The sequence below is a fragment of the Centroberyx gerrardi genome, chromosome 6, assembly GCF_048128805.1.
Source record: "Centroberyx gerrardi isolate f3 chromosome 6, fCenGer3.hap1.cur.20231027, whole genome shotgun sequence".
NCBI lineage: Eukaryota > Metazoa > Chordata > Actinopteri > Beryciformes > Berycidae > Centroberyx > Centroberyx gerrardi.
Window position 1 is genome coordinate 12,466,045 of NC_136002.1, and position 27,714 is coordinate 12,493,758.

The 27,714-nt window shown below is 41.3% G+C and overlaps 1 protein-coding gene across 2 annotated transcripts in view; it reads left to right on the plus strand.

Annotated features, from left to right (window-relative positions):
- kcnab1a (potassium voltage-gated channel subfamily A regulatory beta subunit 1a) overlaps positions 1–27,714 on the plus strand; it is a 121,323-nt gene that overhangs the window by 10,892 nt on the left and 82,717 nt on the right. The window lies entirely within an intron of this gene.

Here is a 27,714-nt window from a genome sequence, read left to right on the forward strand (position 1 = left end):
CCATTTTTGGTGCTGAGGCGCACACACACAAAAAAACAACAAAATCCTGAGGCATGACAAATTGTTGAATGCTTAAAATTGTCACCCAAAGACTTGTTTGATCATTGAGTCAGCAAATGCTATGAGATGCTGGATGGAGCCCAAAACACACTAACTTGGGGACTGATTTTCTCAACTTGGAGGAAACAAATGCACATCAACTTTAATAGTTTATAAACCCATTAAATAAAAATTTAAGAAAGTACAATGTTATGTTTGACAATGATTTTGAGCAAACCTTCATTGTGGATACGAGCTCATGTTTGATGCTGCTTGAGGAAGAGAGAAAGTCTTGAAATAAGTTGCTGATGCATACATGTAGAGCCCAATTCTGTGTCTATGTCTGCTTCACAGCGCTGTTAAAACTGTGCACAGTCAAAGCATATTAAACTTCTTCGCTTCATGCATTATGGTCCTGTGTAGCAAAATGGTTTGTTTCCTACTGGGGCCACCCATAATCAAAGCACTTTGGATAAAATCATCCCCCAAATGGCATATGTTGCATATTAAATGGTGCTTAGTTGTTTTAATTTTGATCATGAGGTCACTTCATGGCACAGTGTTCCTCACGCACTAGTTGAAGACTACTGCTGTCATGTGCACTTTGTTTCCCTTCTACTTTGTCATCTGTGACTAAGCATCACGCTGGTGAGTGGTTTGAGTGAGTGTGATTGGGACATTGTGGATCACTGCTCAGCCCCCTGGCTAGAAAACAGACTCTAGCTGCTTTGCATTCCCGTTCACTGTAGTTGTGTTCTCCAGTGAAGAACAAAGGAAAAGAATGATCTTTAAAAGGGATTTCCATCTCTGACATCAATGTAGATGTATCAGCAGATATAAAATAAAATGTTTTTGATGTTTAGTTTGAAGTTTAGCTTATTATTACTCTTTAACTTTCCCCTGAGCATGAATGCTCTTTTTTAGCAAAACCTTGCTTCACATAGTAACGCACATTCACTGCTGCCCAATACAGCCACAGTCCTCCACTGCTGGCCACTAAGCATCACCACTGGAGCCATTAAATTAATTGCTCATAATTGCATGAAAAGACACAATAAACCACATTGGTATTTGCTTTTTATAGTAATGAGCCCTACGGACAGAACATCATATATCCCAGATTGGTAAAATGATAAGACGTTCTGAACTAAACACACTGCAACACAAAAACAATGTCCAATTAATTGTGTGCAATTGGATTTTCCCTTTCACCCTATGCAATGGAAAGCATACAATGTCCAAATTAGGCTGCACAGTGTGGTTTAGAAATAAAGGTCCAGGCATGTTTTATATTTGGAGTGGCTACTGGCTTAGCTGTTCCATGAACTGTATTTCGGTCATCTGAACAACGTGCGTTCCCAAGGCTCTCAGATCACTGATTCTGTAGCTATATTCTGCAAGTAGATTTGACTATATCACAATCACTTTAATAATACCATGACCTAAATATGGTCTGGTGTTCTGTCTGTACAGTAGCAACGGGAGTATGGGAACATGGAACATGTTTTCCCCATCACCCTTTCTGTGTCCACCAATGAAAAGAGAGAGAGAGAGAGGGAGAGAGAGAGAGAGAGTGAGAGTGAGAGATGGCAGTTTGTATCCCTGGTGGGTTAACCTGGCTAAGGGAGCTCATATGGCCATGTGCTGTTAGCATTCCACCCTGGGACCTTGGCATATGTGTGTATGCAGGCCTGTGTGCATGCGTGTGTATGTGTGTGTGTGTGTGTGTATGTTTGTGTTCAATACCATGGTAACCTAGTAAAACAGCTGCCCATGTCCTTTTCCAGGTCAGTGTGTATCAGTGGTCAAGATCCCTGCCGGGCATCCCACCCCCCCACCCCCCCACCCCCCTTCCACACACACATACACATACACACACACACACACACACACACACACACACAGGTTAATATGTTTTTGAACATTTTTGATTAATTCCAAATTACACAGAGAGCAGAATAGGAAAAATGGAGAGGAGGAGAGACTTGTTAACAACTGGACAACTGGATTTTAACTCACAAACTACAAGTAGATATGAGCCTCAGCCTCATGCGGTGCCCTCACATGCCATGCAGTTTATTATTCATGAGTGTGAGTGTGTGTGTGTGTGTGTTCAGCTGTAAAGGAGTGTCTGTGTGTGTGAGAGTTTGTGTGTGTATGAGAGAGAGAGAGCTTGATTGGAGTGCTTCCTCTTATGGGTGCATGCTTATCGTACTGTAATGTGAGTGTTTGCACATCTTTACCATGTTGCCCCTGGCGACACCTTTCTGTCGCCTCTTGATTTCAGAACATAATGTATTCACCAGGCACACACACACCCATTCCCAGGCTGTGATGTGCTTAATAATGAAGCTAATTAGCTCAGCTAGCTTAGATAACTTCGTAGCTGTCCGGGCACAGCGTTAGTAAACTATATGCCATTATGCACAGACTAGCATAGACTTAAATGAAAATTTGATCTACTCACCCTCATGTTAGTTTAAAGTTTTGTATGTTAAGTTTGTATATCCACCACACAGTGGGTTAGCTAGCGCTGTTGTGTTTCAGCCTTCTCCAAAAAAAACTGAAGTGGCACTGGTTGTTTAGGGTTCCAAAAAGGGCAAAAAATGACATAAAATTACTCTAAACAGCTTAAGCATGTTCTGAAGCCAGAAGTCCCCAGTCTGTTTCCACCCTTATTGTGTAGTCATGGCTGCCCTTGTGGGGAGGCTTTTCAGATGCTAATTGTGGCTAATGGGTTGGGATTAGAGGTGCTTGGCTCTCATTCTTTTATTTAGTACTGTGGATGGATAGCTGGATGGTTGGATGGATTGATGGATGGATGTCAAGACAGGCAGACAAATATAAGTTTCAGGTATTTATAACATGAGGCCCTCTCAGCTGGGCCGACTCAATCTAACCTAACCCTGAACCCTATTTACCAATAAGTAAACAAGTTTATTTGATTTTTGTGGTTGACAATTTTAAAGGGCAATTTTCTTTCTAAATCATGCGAGAAGAAACAAAACTGCCTCAAAGGCAAGACTGATGCCCACAAACTCCCACAAAGTTACAGTGTTTACAGACACACACAAGACTTTTCATACTGTGTGACAGAGTGCTCTTTAGCCTTGTATTCGTCGTTTGATGTGAAATCTGTATTACAGTTTAGATGACCCAACAGCAAAGAAAAAAGAAAAAGACTGTGTAGCTCACTGTCCCATACTTTTGGGATTTATCCAAATGCTGAACTGTATTGCTCAAAACATGCTTGTTTTGAGTAATTTATTTGAGTTAGGAACTTAACCCCAACCGCTCCAGGAGAGGAACACAGCTCACAGGTTTGTGTAACTGAGCGAATATGAACCTGAAAGTGTGCTCAGTCAACCTTCCCTGGGTGAAAGTAAAATAATCATAAATCTAGTACATCCCCTTTTAACCTAAATGCCAGAGTAGTCACAGAGACCAATGCACTCAGCTTTGATCAGACACACAGAATTAAGGCAGACATCAATTCAATCAGCCTACCGGGGAGAAATGATGCTCCTCTATAATCGTTTATGGAATAGGCTAGAAGAGTCAAAAGCCCATGATATTATTGGATAGAGAGCTGGGAATGCTGGGTAAGGGAGTGGGAGTGAGGGGGCGTCTAAACATCCAGGGGCCAGGAGGTAATTTTCTGAAGCATATGCCACATGCTTATGGGTGTACAAGTGTGTGTGTGTGTGTGTGCGCGCACCCCGTGTATGTATCTGTGTTGGTCTGTAACTGTGTGTGTATGTGTGGTTGCATGCTGTGTGTGTTTCGGTGTAAGCCTGTGTATGCGACCAACATGTGCATGTGTGTGTGTGTGTGTGTGTATGTGTATGCACATTTGTGTTTGGGTAATGCACATTTGTGTTTGGGCAAAACGCTTTATTTTACAGCCCGCTAATTACGGTGTAACTAGTTTGTAATTATGGGGTACTAATATAATAACAAGGCTGTAGTTAGGGTAGACAGGGTACAATAACGTAATTAGGGGGGGAAAACATCTCAACATACTGTATATTACATTCAATAAAGCTCTTGTATGTTCAATTAAGTCTGTTGTTAAGACTGTGTGTTCAAGTTCCATATTTTTGTGTATGCTATATTGTTTTGTTACCATGTAACTACAGCATTGTTATGTTATTAGTACCCCATAATTACAAACTAGTTACACCGTAATTAGCGGGCTGTAAAATAAAGCGTTACCATAATAATAACAATTTGTATGTATGTATATTTGAATGTATTTTCGTTTGTTTTTTTTGTTTTTTTACTGAAAACAAGTGGTATAACAAAAGCAAAATGGACTCTCAGTGAAAACACAGCCACATTTAGAATAAATATTGATTACATTGTTAGTAATAGAAGTATAGAAAATGTTAATGGCCAACATATATTTACTAATTCCATCACACTTTCACTGCTTTAGGCTACAGGTTACCCATAACTGCAGAAATAAAGGTGTGTTTTGAAGAAATGCGCAAAGACACTGTAACAGTAGTGTGCAAATAAATGTATTCAAATAAAATTATTCAGTTGTTCACTTCTATAAAGTGGATATGAATATGACAGGAGTTCAGAAGTGGACTGCAGATGAGAGGGTGTTCAAGCAGGGCTTTGGCTCATCTGCTTCTGTTTGGCAGGTCTGTTGGAGCGGCATCTCTGCTGTTGCAGCCATGTTGTCAGCAGATTTCTTGTTCTTCCCCCGGAATATGCGGAATAGCCAAGAAAAGAAGCCACGCTTCTTCTTCTTTGGTTTTGTCGACAGGCTATCTTTGGCACTGGAACTCTAAGGTCCTTTAGGTTCGACCAGTTGGACAGGTGGAAGTGTCTTTTCCAGGGTCAGACAGGACAGATCCTTGGTGTCCTTTACAGTTTCAACCACAAGGCTTGGTGGAGCTTTGACCTCAACCTGGATGGCTGGAGCCTGGGACTCCTGAAGCAGGTTGGTTGATCCTTCCTTAAGCAGGTGAATCAGGGTGTTTTCAGCAAGAGAGACGGGGAGAGCCTCCTCTGAGGTGGAGATATTGTCAGGTCCAGCAGAGAGGACAGTGACTTTTGTTCCCTCACAACAATCAGGTTGATGCAGGACGGTGACAGAGCTTTCAGCAGCAGCCTCAATCTGTGCACAAGAGTTGACCGTTTCCCTCTTGATGATGAAGGGACATTGTTCGTCCTCCTTCTCCAAGTCCTGGAGGAACAGCATCAGTTTAGAATCAGCTTTGATGATTGGCTCCCATTCATCAAGATGATCTTGAGTAGGGGCATGGTGTGCAGCACAGGCAGCCATAAATGTAGAACTCAATGTTGAGGAAGCATTCATGTGCTTTTCACCAAGTTCCTCCTCCTCCAGGAGGACTGAGAGGAACTGCATCATGTGTGAATCAGTGCTGCTGACAACAGATTCCCATTTGTCAAGCTGGTCCAGAGTCGGCCCATGTGGGGAGCAGTCAACTACAAATCTAGAGAGATGTGATGAAGGGTAGAGGATCTCCTCACCAAATCCCCCCTTCTTCAAGTCAAAGTGAGATTTGACCAGTGGCTCCCACTCATCCAGGCAGCCCAGAGTGGATCCACAGGGTGAGCAGCAGTCAGCCACAAATCCAGATGTGTCACATGGGGGAGCATAGAGGTATCTCTTTCCAACTGCCTCCAGGTGGTAGTCATCGTCAAAACCAATGGGGGAGTGCTGAAGCAGCCTCAATCTCTCAATGAGTTTGAAGTCATCAGTCATTTGAGCCTCAACAAGGCGGAGCAGGTTGGACTGAGCCTCAACATGCTGAGCTGGGTGGATGGATGCTCCAGCATTACCTAACGCTGTGTCTTCGGTCATGAGAGGAGACTCTTTCTCTGTGGGAGGAAGGTCTCCTTTGTCCATATCCAAGAGAAGTTTGGATGCTGATGAAGCTGTGCTGGCTATTGGTTCCCATATATTGAGGCTCTCAAATCCACAAGCAGGTTTGGAGCCGAGACCAACAGCAGACTGAGGTGAAAGATCACAGTCGAGCTCAGCAGTCACTCCAGAGAAACTAGAGGCTTCAGCATAAAGGTACTGCTTCTTATTCAGGACTTTCGCAAACATGCAGTTGATGTTTTCATGGCGATCGTCATTAAGGGCATTGAGTCGAGCGACCATTTGCATGGATGCTGAAAGAAATTCAATGGCAACATCTTAATGAAACAAATAACCATAAGGCCACCTGATGTAGCTTCATTCAAGGTCAACATGCTTCATCATAGCTTCATCTTATGCCTTTCATCACAGTTTTGTTTCAACAACAAATCTAACTGTGAATTTACAATGTAAATCAAACAGGAAGAACTGGACACAAATGCAAATCCTTCAACACAAACAGCTAGTCTATCCTGACTGTCTGTTGTTTGTCTGTTCAGCAAAATCCTCTGTACTAATCTTTTCCTGTTAAATAATAAAATTAAAAATACATGCGGCTTACCAAGATGGAAATCACTATCCATGTTTTCCTTTCTAAAAGGTAGATATTGTTGTTGATGTTTCTCCAAATGAATGCAATGCAAGTTTTCTCTCAATGTGCAGGTGAACACCGATCAGAGATGAAACTGTGAGTCTGAGTCTGTTCAGGTCAATCGCTCCTTTATGACACTGACATTCTAAATTCTCTGAACTCTGCTGCATTATGTCCAGCTGCATTATGATTCATCAGATGAAGCTCAGGCTCCAGAAACTTTGATGACAGAGAAGTCCCACTTCATACATGGTTTATAAACTACACATGATTAAAAAACACATAACCGAATATTTGGAATTTGTATTAAGATACTGTATTTTTTATGCAGACAACATTTAATTGCTAATTCCTATTGCACTTTCACTGTTTTAAGCCACAAGTTAGCTCACTCTAATCTTACTACTACCTACTACTATTACTGCTATATTTTACTATTACCTATAACTACTACCTACTATCATATCTGAGGGGATACTTTAGGAAAATAAAAATAAGTTATTCATCTTCAATTCAGCTTTTCAGGTGTAGAATTTCTTTTTTCCAGAACAACCTGTGCATCAACCGATCTAGTTAATAGAAACATGGGTAGCACTTTACAATGGCCTTTTTCCAGTGGATGAACCTTTAAGCGATAACATTTGTTTAGTCCTCTCTAATTACGTTATTGTACCTTGTAATTATTTTTTAAGTATGCAGTAATTATGAAAACAGTTACACCATAACTACCTTATAAATCTCTCATAATTACAAAATTGTTACCCCTTAATTGCCGGACTTCTTGTTTTACAGCATTGTTATGTTATTAGTACCCCATAATTACAAACTAGTTACACCGTAATTAGCGGGCTGTAAAATAAAGCGTTACCGTTTGTGTTTCTGTGTAAGCCTGTCTGACCGTCTTCAAAGTTGGTGTTTATGTGTGTGTGTATTTGTGTGTGGTATGTGTGGTGTATGTATGTGTGTATGTGCGTGTGTGTGTCTCTCTCCCTGTCTATCTGTCTCATTCTGCCTGTCTCTGTCTCTCTAAGGACGTGGCCACATTGATCCGTTGTGTCTGTCCGTCTCCGTTCATTTCATTTCATTTCCAATGAGAGCTGTCTGCTGTCTGGACCGGGCTGATGATGTGTCCGTTTCTGACAGAATTCCATCTGTTTTGATGGACAGAAAGTTCAACCCAGTTGAACTTTTTTCTGGACGGACAGATCCGTCATCATCCGTTCAGCCAATCAGAGGCATTCCTACGTTTGTTTTGGAAAAAATAGCGCTGATCACAGACACAATGGTACGACCAAAACAAAGATAAAACAGAGAAAGCCTGGTATAACGTTGGGATGACTGTAGGTTCTTACTGAATTTATTCTGTATAGTCTGTTTCCTCTTTTTTCTATGAAGTAGCACCGTTATATGAGCGAAGCTAGGCTACTGTATTTCTGCCTCTCCCACCATGGTGACATTCTATAACAGCCCAACGGACAGAAATCTATCCGTCAATAATTCTGTCCATTTTCCGACGGATCAGTGTGGCCTAACTCTTCTTCACTGTCTCTGTGACTCTGTCTGCCTCTCTCTACAGCGGCTACAGCTTTTCCCCTTTACTCTTTCTTTATGCCTGTTGTGTTTCTATTTCATTTTAGATTGGATTAACATTTTAGGCATTTAGTTAACGCTCCTATCCAGTGTGACTTACAACAAGTGAGTAACAGTAGAATAAACAGAACTTCCTTCTTTCTTTCACACTGTTTTTCTACAGCTCGACTAGTTCATTTTAACTGTCTCTCTCTCTCTGCAGCTAAGGGACTTAGCTTAATGTATTTCTCTCTTTCTTTATCTATCTCAGCAGTGTGAATGATTTAGTGATGTCACCTGATTACATGGCCTGTTAAGGCATCACCACGACCCCGGTGTCCACAGCCAATCGGGTCGATGGGAGTGGAAAACTGTAAGACCGAGCACCATGGGCCTCATTGACAAAAATGTTCTTTGACTTTAACCTTGATTCAAAGGTACAACTGTTTGAAAAAAATAATAAGAATATAAATAATAACTATAGCGTCCAGATCTTGGAAAGAAATATGCTTTTGCTTTTGATAAATCCAACAAAATCCAACAAAAGTGCTGATTTCGAAATCCATGGCACTTTTTCATAAACCACAGCTGTGGTTTGCATTCGGTCGTCGCGTGACTCTTTTATAAATGAGGACGCTGTAAACGCTGTTTTTATTCAGACACATCCTGATGAACGCATTAGGCACCGATCAATACCGGCTGATTGATTCATACCAGTGGTTTAGGGACTCAGTCTTATCAGACCTAACTGATCAATATTTGGACAAACTTTCACAGGCTTTTATCTCATTTGATTTGTCCTGAATATCTTTGATGTTCGAGCATTGCACAAATCTATATTATTGATTTGTCCAGTTCCGACGTGTTTCTTTTTTTTTTAGCCACTAGTGCGTCTACATTTACATATATATTTTACAAAGTACCTTCCTTTGAGCTAATCTACAGCATAATGGTAATTATAGGAGCAAGGGTTGCAAAGAGAGAAATATAGCTGCAAGCGGCCATTGGCAGAGTCCAAGCCCATGGGCCAAACACACACAGATGGCTGAGATATTGCAATATGTGAAATTGCCAATTTGTCCTCACAGCAACATTATAGAGCACGACCAAATGTGATCTGACACAGTTTGGAACCCTTTCACAAATATGTGAAGTTTGATTGCTCTAGTATTAAATATTTAGGTTTGTGCATCTTTGCTGTCAACTCCATAATATAGGAAGCCCATATGCTGTGTACAAAATTTCATAGAGACTCAATCAACAGACACATAGGTTTTGCATAAAATTCAAAATGGCTGAAAAACTATCAGAGCAGAAGTGAAAACCAGTATATGCATTGGGTTCGTCTTGAACCAAGGAACTCAAGGAAATAAAAGATTTGATTGTATGCCATACTGTTCAAGAGTTACAGGCTGAAACAGGCTGAGTAGTGGGGGAGATTTGAAACCTATCTACCTAATTTGGTTGCTCTGGGACTCACAGCCTCTAAGCTCCAGATCGTTTTAAAGCATCAGTGCTTGGACCCCTAATAAGAAAGAGAGCAACACTGAATCTTTAATGACTACAAAGAGTTACAGGGCATTCAGCTCTGACGACGAATTTAGTCTTGTATTCAGTGAAAATGTTTAGACTCTCTGATATCTGCCTATGTAAGGAGAGGCTGTCCAGGCACACAGCTTGATTTATATTGTTTATACAGACACAGAGCAAGAGTGAGGAATTGGTGATGGAGCGAGGGAAGGCGGGCGGTGAAGAGAAATGAATAGAGAGAAAAGGAGAGCAAAAAAGGGATGAAGTGAGACAGAGAAATTAAATAGTACAATATGTAGGATTTCATGGTACTCTTTGTGCATTGACCTCAATGCACAAAATGAGCATTCATGCTCCAGTGAAAGACTAGGACATATGATGGGTTACAAAGGACTTCCTCCTTCCTTCCTTCCTTCCTTCCTTCCTTCCTGTTCTTCTTCTTCCCCTGAAAAAGACCAGCTAAATCCAGGCAAAAGCTTTGATCCCCTCCTGATTTCACCAGTTAACCCCATTTCACTCATTAAGGAGACGAATATGAGGGGGAGGCCAAAGTCTTATGACAAGTGACACATGGGCTGTAAGGTTGCAACTCAATATTAGGATGATGGTCCCTAATATTTAGTATACAGAGTGTATCATGTTAGCTATCTGGTCTTTCCTCTTTCCTCAGGCCATCCAATGACGTGTGTGTGTTTGTGTGTGTGTGTAAGTGTAAGTGTGTGTATGTCTGCATGCATGTCGGCGTATATTTGTGTGTTTATGTTTTATATGTCTGCCTCTCTGTCTGTGTGTATTGTATGTGTGTGTGTTTATCTGTATGTGCATTAATGTGAGTGTGTGTGTGTGTGTGTGTGTGTCAGATATAGGCAGGCCAATGAGGGTTCTTAATCAGAGCTTAATGAAGCCATGGTTTGTAATGAGTTGGCACTTGAGAAGCAGCGAGCGAAACCCTGGCGAAACCGTCCATTCAACTGCCGATTCACAGAACAAGCACACACACACACACACAAACACACACAAACACAGTCCCACACATTCACACGTAGATTAATGCGTCAAATGCTCATCCTTTATTCATCTTGGAAAACGAGTGAATATTTAACAAAGGAGCTGGTATTCCCGCTAAATACTTAATTGGTCAGGCAATCACACAGCTGTGTGCGTGTGTGTGTGTGCATGTGTGTGTGTGCATCTGTGTTTTCAATTCTATATCTGACTGTAGCATTTCAAACTTACCATTTTGTCAGGACATACGTTTTATTGGTAATAAAGTTCAAGTAAACACCAAGTTGGCTCCAGATGCTCCCAGATTATTCTATTCCTGTCTAGAATGCTGATCAGAAAGCCATTACCACACTGCATTTTGATTTAAGAAGCTGGGTAGACACATACACAATGTGCTGCCATTTGAATTTCTGTGGTGTCAATACATATTGAAAGTGCATGCATCACTTTACAAAAATTGGAAATGCTTATCAGAGCTTGAGACATCCTCTGCGTTGTATTTGCACTCTAGTAACTGTGACTAAAATACTCATTACTTTGCTCCCCAAAGCAATACCAACATCAGACACTGTTTTCTCAGTTACAGCTGCCTTTCACAAATGAGGCAACATGGGAAACAAAATTTAAACAATTTAATAGAAAGCCATGAATTCTCGACTTCCAAATGTGTTTTAGAGTACAGTATGTCTGACACATTGATTTTCGTTGCATATAAAAGCATACGTTTCTAACAAGATAGGCATCAAAATCATAATGCAAATAGAAGATGAATCAAGATTTTTGAGTATAAGAGCAAATAGAACTTTTTGCTGGTGTCAGATAATTCATTTCCATCCCTTTTTAAGGCCTATTTCCACCTGTATTTAAATATAGCTGTATAAGTACCTGGTTTAGAGTCTTTTTTTTTATTATGAATGCTTTAAAGCTGTTAAAAGCCCTGTGAGGGTGTGTTAAACTGTGATGAGCTTTACACACAAGGTATTAGATCAACCAAGATCTTATGACACCTCTGGCTTAGAACCAGTCATGTAATAAATCGCCTTTGGGGAGAGGGAGAGAGAAAAAAAAGAAAGAGAGAGAGAGCTAGAGAGAAAGACTTATTGCTACTTTAGGGTAAGGAAATCCCTTTAACCAAGGATATTAAGGTATGTTCAGTGAAGTTAACACTTTTAGAGAATCCAGGGGACTTAGATTCTTTAGTATTCTCATACACCTTTGTAAAGTAAAATACAGTAAAGTAGAAATTAAATCGTAGCTATTTGCTCATTAATGATCTCAAGTGATTGAGGGATGAAAGGTATTGGTAGTGTAGTGGCAAAAATTAATATATACACACATATGACTGATATATACAGTATCTCATACATAGGGCTGGGTACCAAAGGTCGGTACTACCGAATACTGAAACACGTTGAGATAAATGGTGCCAACTTTCAATACTTGTGTATTGTTCTGGTGCAGCCAATCTCTAACTGCAACAAGCCTTTACAGAGATGTGCAATCACAAACTTTTAACAGCACTGAAATGACTTGGTGCAGGTGGCTGTCTCTGTTGTTAACAATCTCACTAACGCTAGCTAAAACAGAGCTTGCACCCATTTAGGTAGACATGGCAAATTGTTCTAGTTTCATTGCCTAGCCTCGCCCGACGAGTCAGACCCATGGCATGCTACACAAGCTACGCTTCCCATAGAATCTGACATCTATACATTGGATAATTACAAAATATGTCTCCCGGCAAAAACAACTGCTTATAGAGTTACTTTGACTCAGACCCGGGCTCTGGCCTGGGCCAATACCCAGGCCCAGAATGATGCGCCCCAGGCCCTTGGCCTATTTTATGTCAAAAACCATGTAGTCAAGGTCGAAGGTGCAAAATTATAATATATATATACTCACTACAGTACTAAATGAGATCTGTAAGGCCCTTTGAGGACAGGGAGTGGACAGGATTGACTACTGTAAGGCTAAGGCAGAACTGCTTTATCTCATTACTACTTCATCAATTGTAGTGATCAATCACTTTGTCCACTGCCTGTGCTCACACACACACACACACACACACACACACACACACACACACACACACGTATATTAGATTAAGTCTCCAGTCCATTAGTCAGCTATTGAGTGAGCTAATGCATGTTCTTAACATGATTCCTTCAGCAACACTCATCAATAAATCAACTCTATAGCCTGAAAACTCAATGGGACTCTCACACACCTGTCTATTAGTCTTCTCTGCCTCTTACTCTACTCCTCTCTTTCTCTAAGAGTATCTCGCGGTCTCTCTCGTGCGCACACACACACACACACACACACGCGCACACACACAGATCTCTGGTGTTTCACTTGCGTAAGCGGCAGTCAGCTGTGTGAATCAATAGGGCATCAGTTCGCCCTATTGACGTGTTCATTTAGGAGAGTGCCAGACAGGATTTGACTGCTGTCAGGTCAGGCCAGATGTATCACCATGCTCCGCTGAGCAGTCCTTTGAGCTCTCTCAGCTTTACAAATGGTCACCTCTTTATCGTCTTCCCTATTGCTTTCTTCTTTTTCCCCCCTCATAGATCAGGTTAAAGTCTTTTCTGCTTTATTAGCTCTAAGAAGGGCATAAAATGATAGAGAGAGAGGGGTTAATGTGCAAAAAAAATCATGAACCCACGACATTGTGAGCAGGTGGTATGTACCTTGATCCACCAGGACCCCCCAGCAGTCTGCACATTCTTTCTTCTCTCCTACTCTCAGCCTTTATCAGTTTATCTCCTTTGTTGTGGATGGATGCAGCTTTTATATGAGTGTTCTAATTTTTGGTGAGTGTTTAGTGTTTTTTGTACAGGCTGTGAGAACAACTATCCTCTGAGGACAAAAGAAGATCTATCTCTTGTTTACTCTTTCTCTCTCTCTGCTCTTGGTCTCTAGGTGTCTCTCCCTCCTCCCCTCTCTTGGTCTGTGTCCATTATTGATGAGGGGCGATAAGCGGTTATTTAAGAGGCAGTGTTCTCCCAGTGTCTTGTCCCGGTGAGGTCACTCAAGGATAGCGCCCTAGAGGAGCTTCGCCTTACCCTCCCACACTGCTTCACATAAAAGGAAAGGAATGGTGCGGTAGCGCCGCAGCAGCAGAAACTTGAACTATCTGGCACGCACGCCCATCCGAATATTTTAAATCTATTAAACTGATGTTCAAGTTCACACCGCAGCCTTGGACATCTTTTGCAAATCAGACCGCAGCCAATATCTCGGCTGCAAATCACACTGACAGTCTGTAAGGTGTTTGTCAGCTCTCAACACACTTAATTCATCCAACTCAATTAGAAGTCTCCACAGAGACTCATTAAGAGGTGTGTGTGTGTGTGTGTGTAACAAGGCTGTGGACTTCTTTAGGAGGGAAAGGGAGATGGTAACACTCAGATGACGATGCAACAGTGGCCTTGTGATTGGATAGTCCATCCCATAACTATAAGGTCCCAGGTTTGAACCCCGCAACTGCCAGGGTGTCCTGTCAAAGTGCCCTTGAGCAAGATACTGAACCTGTTGTAAGTCACTCTGGATAAGAGCGTCAGCTAAATACCTCATTTGAAACAATGATTCACTGCAAAGGAGGGGCTAACCGAGGGTGTGTGTGTGTGTTAGAGCTCCTAGAGGGGAAATGCAGAAACTTTTACAGTTATGGTATGTGGGTGGGTGAGTGGGTTAGTGAGTGAGTTACGGAAAGAGAGACACAAAATGAGAGTCTTGGGAGAGACCGAGGGAGCGATCAAAAGAGGGCAAGAGAGAATATGCGGCACCGGCATTACACAAGGTGATGGAGGGAGAGACAGAAAGAGAGGGAGAGAGAGAGAGAGAGAGAGAGAGAGGGAGAGAGAGATACACATGTGCCAATAGTGATTTATTTATAGTGCTTGTTGCTGATGGTACCACTAGGGGGAGCCGTGGCCCTGCTGTCACTTTTCAGACAATAGGCATGGCGGCATGGGGCTGCCGCTGTGTATGTGTGTGTGTGTGTGTGTTAGAGAGACAAAGAGAGAGCGAGAGAGTGAGTGTTGTCAGTATTGTGAGCACATCAGCAGTAGACAAATTGACTAGCACTGAGTATCTGTGGTCACTTCCACTTTCGAGTTGTCATTTTGAAAACCTAGACTAAAAATTACACTTCCACACAAATGCAAACTGTGGCAACATGAATATTTCATTTATCTGTGTACAAGTATCATATTTGTAGTCCTGTAGTACTGTAATTTAGCTGGTTTGAAATTACTGCCACAAAGTCAGAGCAGCTCAAGTGAAAGCCCAACTTTTCATGAATTCCCAGAGAAGTATCTATGGTAAAAAATGAAATATTGCTTTAAGTGGTGCTGCAGCATCCATGCAATGGGAGTTTTAGCTACAGTGGATTGCAAGGAGACCTTACAAACCACAACTCGCAATATAATATCCAATCCGCCTCCTTCCAGAGATAAAATAATAACCTCTCATCTTCTCTCTCTTCCTCATCTCTCTCTCTCTCTCTTCCATTTCCCTCTCTTCCATTAAACGTATTCCTCTCTGCTCCGTCACATCTTACAGTAATGCTATTTTCATCCTCGCTTTGCACTTTGTCCAAGTGTTGTACTTACTCTTTCTTTCTTTCTTTCTTTCTTTCTTTCTTTCCTTCCTTCCTTCCTTCCCTCCATCCCTATCTTCCTCTATAATCCCTGGGTCCTGTCATTAGTTTTATCCTTCTCGCCACGTTTCTGCGCAGTCATGCTTAGGAGAGCCACTCAGTTTTAGTGTCACCATATATCTCTGCTTTATAGCACTAAGCCGATACACTGACGCAGGCAAAGTTTGTACTTCCTCTTATCAGCACTTTTCTTGTCTTTTCTGTGTGTGTGTGTGTGTGTGTGTGTGTGTGTGTGTGTGTGTGTGTGTGTGTGTGTATGTGTCTTCGCAGACTGAATAATAAAGGAGTAGAGCTTGAGTTTTTGCCAGTGTGTGTGTGTGTATGTGTGTGTGTGTGTGTTTGTGTGTGTGTTCAGGGTGCAGTGCTAACTTTTGTAAAGAAAGGTAATATACTGCGGTCTCCCTCTAGGCCTATTTAGACAGGAGAGGTGAGAGAACAGGGCACAAGAAAGAGTGTGAGATAACAATGAGAGATTGCCATCATAATAACGACTAAAACATTGTGTAAACACACACATGCACACACACACGGACAAGAGGACCTTATTGCAGTATTTGCTGTAAGCACTGCAATAACTGGAGGCAAACATAATGGCAAAGGGCGCATGGCGATACTCTGATTGAAAACATTGTGTGTGTATTTATGTGCAAGTACACTATGAGCATTTATGTATGCACATGTGTGTGTGTACAGAATGTGTCTGCTGTGGTCTGCAAGTTTATTGTACACTGAACAAAAATATAAACACAACACTGGCTTATTTCTCTCAAATTTTGTTCACAAATTTGTTTAAATCTGTGTTAGTGAGCACTTCTCCTTTGCCAAGATAATCCATCCACCTGACAGGTGTGGCATATCAAGATGCTGATTAAACAGCATGATTATTGCACAGGTGTGCCTTGGGCCGGTCACAATAAAAGGCCACTCTAAAATGTGCAGTTTTATCTTGAAAAAAGACATTTATTAGGCACTGAACTATGGATCTCACATGACTAGGGCTACAGATATGCATTTTTTGAAAACCAGTCAGTATCTGGTGTGACCACCATTTGCCTCATGCAGTGCGACACATCTCCTTCACATAGAGTTGATCAGGTTGTTGATTGTGGCCTGTGGAGTGTCGGTCCACTCCTCTTCAACGGCTGTGCGAAGTTGCTGGATATTGGCAGGAATTGGAACACGCTGTCGTACACGCCGATCCAGAGCGTCCCAAACATGCTCAGTGGGTGACATGTCTGGTGAGTATGCAGGCCGTGCAAGAACTGGGATGTTTTCAGCTGCCAGGAATTGTGTACAGATCCTTGCGACATGGGGCTGTGCATTATCATGCTGCAACGTGAGCTCTGGTGGACATTCCTGCAGTCAGCATGCCAATTACACGCTCCCTCAAAACTTGCGACATCTGTGGCATTGTGTTGTGTGATAAAAACTGCACATTTTAGAGTGGCTCATGAAAAATGGGAGCAAAAACAAGTGTTGCGTTTATATTTTTGTTCAGTATATATGTGTGTGTGTGAATGTGTGTGTACTGTATGTCAGATTTGTGCATCCTGCATCTGGTACGTCTCTGTGATGCAGCTAGTTTTTTATTTACCAGGCTCAATGCAGCAATGCAGCACAGATGCACTGGTCCATTACTCCAATTCCAGTGTACAATTTCATGCTTGACCATAGCCCCCCCCCCCCCCCCCCCCCCCACACACACACACACACACACACACACACACACACATTTGGATCACTAGACTTATGAGAACGTTTTACTGACAACATTCATTACCTAACCTCTAACCTCAACCCTCAGCAATGCCTAACCTTATCATAAGTCATTCTAACCCTCATACTCACTTCCACAAAAAAAAGTTATTATGTCCATTATGTCCATGACAATACAGCACAGCAATGAAGCACACACCTGCTTAGCTGGTGGGACTGCAGGTGTGGGTGAAGCATTTATTAACAGGGTAGCCTACTCTCAAACGTTTAAAGAAAATACCCCACTAAAAATATATTCTAGTATAGCAACACCAGTATTCATGCTCTTCTGTGTGCACAGTATTGTTTCCCGCATTGTTGATTAAGCAGTCCACCAAGAGGAGCTACCGCCAATGTACAGTAAATGAAAATTTTTTTATTTATATAGATTTTATTGGTTTAATTCTTGCATGCCCTAACTTGTGTTTCATAGGCGTAACATGGCGTAAAATGCTTTCTTCACCTCACCAGGAACAGATTCTGATGGAAACAATCTTACCTGTGTCACACAGATATAGTCAATGAATCTTGCGAGATGAACTGTGTGTTGTTGAGATGATAAATGGAGTGAGGTCTGGTGCACACCATGAAATTTCCTGTCAGCACACACGAATGATGGGGAAACCCACATGCGTAGATCACACACATAAATCCATGCACGCACATACAAACACATGTATGCACCATAGGCGTAATTTGCGGAGGGGACAGGGGGACACGTCTCCCCCAATGTTCAAAGTAGGCAAAATTGTCCCCCTACTGTCAGGTCCATAAAACATTTTCAAGAATCGATTACTTTTTTTATTGATAATTACTTTCTCTCTGCTGTCAATAGCAAGGAATACTCAACTATAGTGATATCTGATCACGCTCCATTGTTACTTGACCTCTCGTTCATACTCAAACTACTGCAAAAAACACGCCCCCCCTGGAGATTGAATTGCACACTGTTAAGTGATGATAGATTCTGTGAAACAATTTCCAAAATGATTGATGATTTCCTTATAACTAATAACTCTGACCTCATATCCCCATCTCTACTTTGGGAGACATTAAAGGTGGTAGTCCAAGGAGAGATTATATCTTATTCTGCAAGGCAAAACAAATAGAGAAAACAAAAACAGGAACAGTTTATGGAAAGTATAACAGAATTGGACAGCAAGTTGTCAGTGTCTCCATCCCCTGAATTAGATAAAGAAAGGCAAAATCTTCAGATGAACTACAATTTACTCTCAACGCAAGAGACTGAAAAGTTACTTTTACGATCACGCAGATTTCTTTATGAGCATGATGAGAAGGCAGGACGTCTTTTGTCACACCAAATTAAGAGCCAATCGGCATCCCAGCAAATTAAACAAATAAGGACCCCCTCAGGTGAACTCACAGTAATCCCATCTGTCATTAATGAAACCTTTAAAACATTCTACTCTGAGTTATATACCTCACAATCCCCTGCTGATGATACAGACATGATAAGGTTTCTCGACAACCTGGAATTTCCATCCATAACTCTTCATCCATAATTCATGTGAGTGAGATGGATCAACCTCTAAAACCTAGTGAAATTGCAGACTCGATTAAACTAATACAAAGTGGCAAGGCCCCTGGTCCAGATGGCTATCCAATAGAGTTCTATAAAAAATGTATTGATAAATTAACCCCCCTCCTTTTAAAAATGTTCAGTGACTCTCTGGACCGGAGAGCCTTGCCTCAAACTCTCACTGAGGCTTCAATAACCTTACTATTAAAACCAGGTAAAGAAAATTCTGATTGCAGCTCTTATCGCCCCATCTCTCTTTTAAATGCGGACTATAAAATTCTAGCTAAAGCATTAGCCCTACGGCTTGAATCGGTCATGCCAAACATTATATCACCAGACCAAACCGGGTTTACGAAAAACCGACACTCCTCCTCTAATATTCATCGCCTTCTCAATATTCTTTTCTCTCCAGCATCCACTGAGACACCAGAAGTGGTGGTCTCTTTGGATGCGGAGAAAGCGTTCGATAGGGTGGAGTGGGGGTGTTTGTTTGAGGTCCTTAAGAGGTTTTGCATTGGTTCCAAATTTATAACCTGGATAACCCTTTTATATTCTTCGCCTAAGGCTTCCGTAAGTACTAATGGGATGAAATCCCAATATTTCACACTTGGTAGAGGAACCTGCCAGGGGTGCCCTTTGAGCCCGTTGTTATTTGCCGTGGCGATCGAACCTTTATCTATTGTGCTTAAATCTGCCAATTTTAGTCAAGGAATTCTCAGATGTGGTTTGGAACACACACTTTCTTTATACGCGGACGATTTATTATTGTTTATTTCTGACCCGATATCTACCATCCCCCAGACAATCAAATTGCTAAAAAGATTTGGAACTTTTTCAGGTTATAAATTGAACTTTTCAAAGAGTGAATGCTTTCCTGTAAACAATCTAGCCCTTCAGATCCCTGATAAGTACTTCCCCTTTAAGATGTCTAGAAGCAATTTCAAGTATTTAGGTGTGAATATCTGTCGACAATTATCAGACCTTTACAAAAACAATTTCCCACCCTTAATTGACAAGCTTAAATTGGACCTGGAAAGGTGGAATAGTTTGCATATAACTATTGCTGGGAGGGTAAATTGCATTAAAATGAATGTGCTTCCACGCTTTTTGTATCTTTTCCAATGTCTGCCAGTCTTTTTACCCAAATCCTTTTTTCGTACAATAAACAAACTAATTTCCTCTTTTCTATGGAAAGGCAGGACCCCCAGGATCAGGAGAGAGTTTTTACAAAGGCATAGATCTGTAGGTGGATTGGCGCTTCCTAACCTAAGAAACTATTATTGGGCAGCCAATATACACAAGATGACTCTCTGGATCCAGGAACCGACATTAAGTTGGTGTGAATTTGAAGCCAAATCCTGTCCTCCTACTTCGCTTTTGGCTTTGCTTTCATCTAAACTGCCCATTCGGCCAACCCAATTTTCATGTAATCCAATTGTTGTTTCCACTTTAAGAATCTGGTTCCAATTTAGACGTGCTTTTGGACTCCAGGGATTGTCTAACCACAGTCCCATTCGCAATAACCATCTCTTTCTCCCTCCCGGCACTGATATGGCCTTTTCTCTATGGCAGAGGCTAAGGGACCTTTACATTGACAATGTCTTCTGTAGCTTCAGTGAACTGTGTGAAAAATGTAACCTCCCAAATTCTCATCTATTCCGATACTTCCAGGTCCGTAACTTTGTTAAACTAAATAACGCCTCCTTCCCCAATATTCCTCCTAACTCGGTAATTGACTCAATTTTGGACATTCCCACAAATCAGAAAGGCCTCATCTCAAAAATGTACACCTTAATCTCCCATCTCACAGAGGCCTCTCTTGATAAAATCAAAAAAAGATTGGGAAGATGAACTTGGCAAAATTATAGATGACAATGACTGGGATGGTGCATTGGTTCGAGTGAATGACAGTACGTCATGTTCCAGGCTCAATCTGATACAATATAAGGTTGTCCATCGCATCTATTTTACCAACTCCAAACTCTCCAAAATATATTCCAGTGTCACAGATACTTGTAATAGATATGTCACCAGCAAACATGACACACATGTTTTGGTCTTGTCCTCGTCTACAAGGTTACTGGACAGCTATTTTCAAACACCTTGCTGAGGCTTTAAACATGGTGTTGACACCGTGTGCAGAAATGGCCATTTTTGGAGTATTACCAGGTCATCAAATAATTAGGAGGAAAACAAAGGACAGTATTGCCTTTGCATCCTTATTAGCACGTAGAAGAATATTGTTGGAGTGGAAGTCACCATTTGTCCCCAAAGCATCTCTATGGCTCAAAGACCTCATGATGTTCTTAAACCTGGAGAAAATTAAGTACAACCTGAGGGGGTCATCTGGAAATTTTGAGTCTCTTTGGGGCCCTATGATTGATTACATAGTTAAATTAAAGACACTACAGGACAAATGAAGCACTCACCATTGATGCACACTCTGTCAATACATGTCAATACATTTCAAATCATTTACAGTGTTGTCGTTTTGCATGTTCTTTTGTTTTATCATTGACTTAACCACTATGTTAAGAAGGAAGGGTTGTTGTTTTTTTTTGTTTTTTTTTAATTTTTTTTATTGTATCTGTAGAAATTCTATGTGGGATCAGGGGTGGAGAAAGGGGGGGGGATTTAAAAAATGTAAAAAATGAGTCCTTAATGTACATTGTATTTCATTGTACCTGTTAAATGAATAAATACATTTATGAGAAAAAAAACAAAAAACTCTTTGGACTGGGTGACGGGTTTGCTTCAGCGGGAGGAGAACCGCATCTCTTCGTACCAACCACCAGCTCTTCAACGAACCGCCATCGCTAACTGCCACACCACCTGGTCCAAACTATCAAAATTAACTAGAAAAAAAAAAAAAGCCGGCTTTTTTTTTTTTAAGTTTTTTTTTTTTTTTGACAAGCGTGTTTTCACAGGGTCCTCATTTCTCTCAGAAACACATTAACTTAATATAAGAGAAAGTTTCCAAACACACCCATCAAGCGTCCAATAGCTACTGGTCTGAAATGAGGACCATGTAAAAAGATACCCAAAGAGAGCCTCTTGCCACAGTCCAAGCAACAGCTGTACCAGCAGCCAGGGGAGCTTCATACCTCACCTGTGGTAAGGTGGGGAGCTTCATACCTCACCTGTGGTAAGGTATGAAGCTCAAGACCTCAAGCGGGGCTTTTTATGCCCTGAGCTGCTGCGACCAAACACATCAGAATTCTGATTGTGATGTCATCAGTGCAACTGAGACAGGCTCTGATTGGTAGAGCAGAGTCCAGCTCCATCCAATGATGTCATAATCGGTTAGAATGGCGAAGCAAAGCCGTGTTCTGATTGGTGGAGGAGAAACAGCGGGCCAAGCCGCCGATTGAACGCCAAAAATGAGTTTGGATTATTTGAAATGATATTTAGCCTATTACGTAGAACTTTATTTCTATCTGGAGTAGGCTTGTAGATGCATGCATTTACAAGTCAAACTTTTCAAGACTAATGTATGTAAAATAAGTCAAAATTTATGTGCAATTGGATGTCACATGCTTCTTAGGTGTGTGTGTGTGTGTGTGTGTGTGTGTGTGTGTGTGTGTGTGTGTGTGTGTGTGTGTGATATAGATTTCAAAAAAGCTGTCACTCCTTTTTGCACTTCAGATTCTCAGAATGAGACAGATGTGAAAATGTGAAGAGGAATGCCCCAAACGTGCTGATTTTCTTGTTACTTTACGATTGAACATCAGTGTGCTTGGGTCTTCCTTTGACCTCTGTTCAACCTTAAAGCCACATAAAGAAACCTCTCCTCATTTTCAGGCATTGAATTACAACGTTGTCTCTCCTTGGCGGTTAACAGGAACAGTAATACACTTATCAGAGGGGCTAAGTGGTCTGGCAGGATTTCAAACCTCTCCTTCGTCTGACCGCCTCACCTTCCCATTATCTTCAAGTGGTTCCATTTAAACACTTTTATAGCCTAGGTAATTCTGCTGATGATTAGTCTCCGCATGATGGGACAAGAGTTTTAGCATCATGGTTTGTATTAGACTGTAAAAGCTCTTTGACTAGAATTACTAAAGTTGCTAACAAAGTTCTGCTTCCAATTCATAGTATTCTGTCACAGCACCACACAGCCATCTTGGTAGGAAAATAACAGGTGATTGTAATAAATTAACAGGTGATTATAATCAAATGACAAACACAGCCAATGAGCTGTGTATATGGTAAAGCACCATATTGCTAGGAAATGCATGTGACATCATGGGAATACTATGAATATCTACAGCTGTGGTTCAAGTGGTTTTTGGGTGGACTTACTATAAAGGAATCCATGGTCCTACAAACAACATAGAAACATAGAAACCTAGAAAACCATTCCCTACCAACCTACTTTAACACCAAAAATAGCAAAGTAAACCACACAGCTCTCCAGAACAAATGCTAAATATACTCTCAAACTGTTACATGCAATTTAAGAAATATTGTTCTAACCTTGAAACCAATTACAATCAGTAACTTACCAACAGTTAAATTCAGCAACTTACAAACCAGGTTAAAACATTTGCAAAGGCATAAACGCAGGCATGCTCACACACACATACACACACATACAGTACATAAACACACACACACAGGCATCCACACAACTTTAAGAGAAAAAGGCATAAATGCAAAGTAAAGGTATCAAAGAAAGTTTTTTTTACTGACCCAGCCAGTAATCATCCAGTAATTAGAGCATGAAATTGAAGCAGAGGGAGATGCACATTAGACTAGACACAGGTGTTTGATATAATCCAATTAACAAAATCATGAACACACCAAAGCTGGTACATAAAGCACACACACACACACACACACACACACACACACACACACACACACACAAAGACAGTCTGTCTCTCACTCTGTTGCACTCTTGGCCTCTCTCTATCCCTCTCCCTCACTCATACAGACACACACACACACACACACACACACTCCAAAACACTGATTTAAGTGTATGTGAATACGCACACAAATGCATGCATGCGAGCACAAACAAACACACACACACACACACACACACACACACAGACACACAGACAGACACACACACCATCTGTTCCAATGCCTCTATAAGTTTTTATCCAGAACTCTGAGCAATGTTGAACATTCACTAAGGGGCAGGCAGAACAATTTACATGCAAATGAATTAATCCTGGATTATACCTGCCGTGACCTTTGTTTTAATGCGTGTGCATGTGTGTGTGTGTGTGTGCTATGTTGTCCTTCCATGATGCTAGAATGCTAAAATGCTACACCCATGACCCGCCTCGTCTCATTTTAGGAACAAACTGTAACTTGTGTCAAGTACAGCATGTTTTGGTCATTCATTACATTGATTCTCCATTTGTTCCAGACAAAGATAATTTAAATGTCAGACTGCATTTTCTTGGTTTCTGTGTTCTCTCAAATGTGCACACACACACACACATGCATACAGCCACGCATGCGTAACACTGACACACAACCCAGATACACACACACATACAGAACACAAACATGTGCATACACGTGCACACAACACACGCCTTACACACATACAATACATTCACACAACAAACTCCCTGCAGCACAATCAAAACTGCAGCAATGCCTGTGTTGCACTGATAGGACTCGGCTAATGCGTGTGTGTGTGTGAGAGACAAACAGAGAGAGAGACAGAGAAACCAGTTAATCTTTTTAATGACCAGAGGAACTGTAGTCTCTCTCCGAGAAATGACATGAAGAAGCATTGTACAGCATGAAGGTCACACACACAATGAGAGAAAGAACTGATGGGCCAGGGTTGGGTTTAGGGGGTTTTCTGTGTGTGAGCATATCATTGCTATTGTGTGAAAATGTACTCTCTCAAAGTTATTTTCTGTTGAGAAAATATTATGACCCTCAGGCGCATGAAACCCAGTCTCAATCTGAAAATAAGGTTTGCTTTGCTTACAATGCAAAAATGATCAATTTCACAAGTCATTTAATATTGTATAGAAGCAAATACAAAAATCTCCCAACGGCTTGAGATGATTCCCACTGATACAAATTCTAATCAACTTCTCTCAAGTATCTTATTGAATCAGCTGTCTTTTCTTGCTACTGGGGGAACAATCTGCATTATTGTCCTTGATTTGAGATATTGACGATAGAAAATCACTGAAGCATGTGAAACTGCATTGGAAACAAGTGGAATTAGTCTGGAGTGGAATGTTTTCATAGGATGGCAGTGATCTGTTAAAGCAGGACAAAGTGTCTCTAGATACCTTTTCATTACACTACATGTAAGTTCTTCTCCAAGGTAACTAGTATATCTTGCTTTCTTCCAGATGCTGCCTGGTTGCCATCTGGCATCTCTATTCTTGCCTGGTGTTATTTTATTGCTGCTTTTTCCCACACACAGAACGCCTCCATAGTGTTTCCATAGCAATGCTATTACTGAGATGACGGTTTTCTCTCGTTGTTACCGCTCTTCACTCTCAAGTGTCCATATCTGGAGACTCTCTAGCAGGTGGAGGCCAGGAACGCTGCTCTCTGCAACAAATAGCTAATTGTGGCGCAGGTAGTGTAGGAGTATGGGCTTAATACATGGTGCAAGTTGGAGTGCAGGCTTATTGTGTCGTGCATTTACAGTACAAATCATTTCCTAAGCTCTGAGTCCAGGGTTGGAGTCATTCTATAATGTGAATAAATTATTTCTTCCACTTTTTAATGATGCAATGATCTGAAAAATGACCTTTTTGAGTTGTTAAGTGATGTACCTAACCATAATGTACAGTCCAAGGTACTGTACTTTATGGGTAGGTACATCAATTCACTTTACACTTCACAAATTTGCACTTAAAACAGCCCAGAATCATTCTTCTCTAAACGCAGCGTCTAGTGTTTCGTCAACCTGCACTTGTGGGCGTAACGTTTTGATTGACGTCCTTTCAAAGGCTTAAGATATCATGGAAAAAGGAGCAGAGGCTTATCTCCTCTATCGACAGTATAAGCTGTTTTCTAAACTCAGATCCAAAGCTTTATAGTTAGAGTGAACGCAACATGTAGATTTCTTATCTCCTCTTTTAAATAGCTCCCTAAGAACACATTCATATTTACAGCAATGACCCTGGAGAGGCTGCAGTGGGAGGCAGTGTTAGCCTACACACATACACACACAATAGAAAAGCTGCAATACTCGGTACAAACACAGCACTGCAAAAACTCCATAGGAGCACAGTGTGTGAGGGCATGATTCCCATTAGTTTTCCCTCTCAGCTGGTAGATAGATTCAAACCACTGAACTGCTGGTCACAGGCTCTATATGGTAATCATTAGACTACTGCTAAGAGCTGATCAGAAAACAGCATGTAAGAGATTTTCAAACTTGCTAACTTGCACAATTGGTCATTTGTCCTTTGTGCATGCACAAGATTTCAATCCAGACATACTGTACTATCAGGTAAATTGGCTAGCAGCTAGTCAGAGGGCTCCATGCACACAGATATCACCATAGTGACCAGCTTGGTGAAAACCAGTTTCCCAGCTCATCAGAAAAGTGGATTCAGGGAAATGTAGGACATCACTAACTGAGCTGAGCTAAACTTAACTAAACATCAATCTAATTTAATGCTGTTGTTAAACTGCTACAGTACTAATAAAATTAATTTTCTAGCGCAGTGAAATCCGGCTGATTAAAATAAACTTAAGTGTTTAATTAAAATAAATTTGACAAATGACAGCGTAGCATGTAATGATAAGGCACACACTATTACTTGCTAGCCAAGTTACAGCATGTACTCCTATTTTTACTGTAACTGTAATTTTGGGGAGAATGGGTTGTCAGCTTTTGGTATAAATAATCTAAGTGAGACTGGAAATGGTCCTTAGTACAGGGAGGGGAGGGGCAGGAGAGGAGAGGAGAGGAGAGGAGGGGAGAGGAGAGGAGAGGAGAGGAGGGGAGAGGAGGGGAGAGGAGATGTGGTAGCAACAGATAAAGGTCATGACACTTTGACCCTTCTTATCTGCAGCAGCTGTCTCAGGTCTAAACAACTAGCTGTAAACTAATGCTCCTCTGAGACCAATGACATCCATTACAGGGATACACTTAGTTATGACCCATGACCTGGCTGTGTGTGTTTGTGTGCATGTGTGCGTGTGTGTGTGGGTGATAAAGAGAGACAATGACAGTGTGTCCACCATTGTTAAGGAGTCTAATTGTTAGTGTGTGCAAGTGTTGTTTGGTGTTTGATTCCTAATAGAGCACACTGTAATTCCTGCCCCTTACTGTTTTATACTTTAAAGAGTTGCTGACAGACTGATAGTGGTGTCAAGCATATACCTTGTGTGTGTGTGTGTGTGTGTGTGTGTGTGTGTATGTGTGTGTGTGTGTGCTTGTATGCAAGTGTTTTCAGGAGAAATCACACTCGGACAAATAGGCCTACACTTGCATATAAAATAGCTGTGTTGCATGAATAATTTAATGGATTTAGCATAATTTAAGAGGGACAATCGCTTGTTTTTTTTTTTACTCTGAAAGTTTTACAAGCTTAATTATGTCTGTTAGCTCTAGTAAAGCTGGAGTCTTCTTTCGGAGGAAAGTTAAATAAGGGCATGTAGTAACTCCCACCAATCAACACCGTTACATAATCTCCTTCCGGCCTCAAGGAGATGTGTGTTCATTTTCCGGGCAAACGTTCTTGATACTGGTAGCAGACGGGCAGGTGGAGAGAGTCTGGTATCTTTCCACTCTGACACACCTCGATGCTCAGCTACTTGAGTATGGAGGCTTTGCCCTTTATGCAAAGCTGTGCGGGGGAGGATGTTTTGAGGAGGATTGTTCTCCTGCTCATTTGCCGCTACACAGGGAGGCAGTGGAGGGAAAACCCACCCGAAGTCAGTTTACCCACCTTTCTGTAGTCACATAACTCTTTATGATGCAGATTCACAGTATACATCAAAGTACTGAACTCCATGCTTGACATGAGGATGACCTAAGGGCCGAAACTCATCACCATAATATAGCTGCAGTATCCTTGACCCATGCTCTACCCTGTTGCATTATGTAAACCTCAAGCTGTAACTATACAAATGGTACAGAAGTACTTTGGGGTAATGAATGACATTCA